Source organism: Montipora foliosa, chromosome 10, assembly GCF_036669935.1.
Source record: "Montipora foliosa isolate CH-2021 chromosome 10, ASM3666993v2, whole genome shotgun sequence".
Classification (NCBI taxonomy): domain Eukaryota; kingdom Metazoa; phylum Cnidaria; class Anthozoa; order Scleractinia; family Acroporidae; genus Montipora; species Montipora foliosa.
This window is the reverse complement of record NC_090878.1, coordinates 27,864,231-27,867,036: the sequence shown is the minus strand read 5'-3', so window position 1 is coordinate 27,867,036 and position 2,806 is coordinate 27,864,231. Positions and strand designations below refer to the sequence as shown.

Here is a 2,806-nt window from a genome sequence, read left to right as displayed (position 1 = left end):
GAGGATTTTGAACAATATAAAAAAATGTCCCTGCATGCAAAGTGAGAAGCATTGCTCAATAAAAAGAATTTGTGAGTCATAAAAATATTAAGCTTGAAGATTTCTTCAGAAACAGTTGCCCGCACAAGAAAAACGATGTGATCTGCCACACAAATATGAGCTAAGCAAATTAAGAAGAGTTCGAGAAATTCCGAGCTTTGATGATAAACAAGTAAAAAAACACTGTGAGTTGAGCGAAGGAGGTTTCGTTGTAGCACCAAAGCACTACTTCGCTAATCGATCTTACTTTGCCGGCCTCTCTGATCACATCAGAGGACATCCATTTAGGAGGAAGCCAGAGCGTCTCAGACTCTCCTAGGGGCATTGGCAAGAATGCTTGTTCCTCGTATGAGGCCTCTTAAGGGAGCTTCGCTGAACCTGTTGTCACATTTGCTACATATTTTTTCCTGTTATATATTGCATCTTTGTCTCATTTTCGCTCGATTGTGGGCCGGGGTGATTTATTCTGCCTTAAGTTTAAATCAGGTGCTCATGTCATTTTGTCACGTTTGCTTTTTAAGTAAAGAGTGGCTATGAAATGTTTCAAAAGTTTCTCATTAACCAACGCATCATTGAAGGCAAATGTAAAATCTGTTGAAACTCTTTGTGAAAGCTTGTGTCTTTCTAGACATGACTATTTTCGACAAGGTATCCCCCCGAATTCTGAAAACCGTGGTTCTATGCGGGGTCTGGGTCAAGCCTATTGTGACGTCTACAAAGGGACGTCGCCCAGTACACATTGAAGGGAGTAAGACATGTTTACAAAGTAACTTTTAGTAAAAAAGCATCAGTTCAAGGCGATATGCCAAACCGGTGTGTGGTCTTTGTAAGGTAAGTTCCTTTGCATGGGTCACTCAGCACAATCTCCCCCCGACCCCCCCTCCAAAAAAAAAACAAAAAACAAAAAACAAAACTCGGAAATCGGGAAGGGCGTGAAATTAAAAAATAACTCGATACTCTTTGTCCTCCACAATTTTGCATAACAATTGCTTTTATTTTCTCTTGGGACCATTGTAAATCCCAAGAGAAACTTGAAACAATGCTAATACAAAGAGTATTATGATATTTTTAAAATTGGCCTGTTGTGCCAATTGTTCCAGTTTTTCTTGGGACTTACAAGGGTCCCAAAAGAAAATACAAACGATGCTAATGCAAAATTTTCGAGGAAAAACAAAGAATGTTATGGTATTCTTGAGAGTGGCCAAAGGACACCTTATGTATACGCCACGCCACGCGTAAGCACCTAAAGGTAATAAACACTACAAACACGGCCATTAGATACATTTACGGTCCTTGTGATAATGACTGGCTGTTAATGTAACGCTCCCTATCAGTTGCCTAGAAAAGTGTCATTCCTCTTACACCTTTCGTTGCACTGTTTCCCCCACCAATAGATGGTTTTCACTCACGTGAGTTGACGGCCATTTTGGTGTACAAAACAATAGAAAATATTTGCGCAGAATTTGCATAAGAATAGAGTTAAGTCCCGAAGGGAGAGGATGTCTATTGTTCTAGTACACCAAAATGGCCGCTGTGACGTCACGTGAAAACCATCTATTCACGGTAACATGTGGTTCTGTTTTAGTCTCCTTGTCTATTTTCCCGTCTCAACATTGTCCTCTGTACGTTCTTACTTACAGCGAAGAAGCTACTGTGCCATCATTTGAATGTCTGACCTTCCCTTGTTCCCCTCTTTCTTCACAAACATAAATCAGTGAAACACAAAATTTTACTCTACTTTCTTTTTTATTATGCCAATGCACCATCTACAACATAACACAGCACATACTTTAAGTGCAGCTTGCACTTTTACAAAAATTACGAAAATTAAGAAACTGATTTATTATACTTATCGTTATGTGCGCCTTTTCTTTAAAATGTCAAGGACTATCGCTGTTTCTAGTTTAGGGCCTGGCATATTTACTTACAAGCTAACTTATTTTGTATTTCTCGTTCCCCTCCTTCTTCACAAACATAAATCAGTGAAATTGAACTCTATTTTCTTTTCCATTATGTTAATGCACCATCTACAACATAATAGAGCACATAATTTAAGTGCACCTTGCACTTTATAAAAATTATGAAAATTAAGAAATTGATTCATTATACTTATCATTATGTGCTCCTTTTCTTTGAAATGTCAAGACCTATGTCTGTTTCTAATTTAGGGCCTGGCATGTTTACTTATAAGCTAATTTATTTTGTGTTTCTTTTGGTTGAATACTCCATTGATCTTACTGAACATGTTTCTTTTCTTTACACTGCCAAAGTCTTTAATTTAAGGCCAACACGTTATAACTTTGCTTTTGAAGAGGGTGTTTAAACGGTTGAACGAGTCCTTAGGTTGATTGGGGTCTCGATAGAAGCCTTGTTGAGACAAAACATGACGTCAAAAGTTTATCCTAGGGAAAGAGAAACCCCAAAAAGTAGCGGATGCGATATGTCCAGAAATCCCCATATTTAGATGTGCGTTGATGTCGCTTCCTTGCTCTTCCGCGTGCAGCCATTTTGAAAAACCGCTTAACTGATTATCACGTAATAATCACCTCATCAGCAACCAATCAGCGCAAAGAATTCAACTATCGCCTACGTAATTATACTAAATTGAGATGTACGCCGATATTGATAAGCATCAAGAAGTGTTCCCTTTGCTCTTCCGCCCAACTTTAACATCACTTGTGTCCAGAAATACACACAATTATCATTATTAAGTGACCACTAAACTCCGCTACGCTAAGAAAAATTATCAGCTGCATTGACCCTAACC

The 2,806-nt window shown here is 38.5% G+C and overlaps 1 long non-coding RNA gene across 1 annotated transcript in view; it reads right to left on the bottom strand.

Annotated features, from left to right (window-relative positions):
* Positions 1-2,299: 2,299 nt before the first annotated feature.
* LOC137973230 (uncharacterized) overlaps positions 2,300-2,806 on the bottom strand; it is a 1,904-nt gene continuing 1,397 nt past the window's right edge. The window contains exon 2 of the long non-coding RNA XR_011117193.1: positions 2,300-2,806. This exon is cut by the window's right edge and continues 1,094 nt beyond it. This is a non-coding gene — a long non-coding RNA (uncharacterized lncRNA).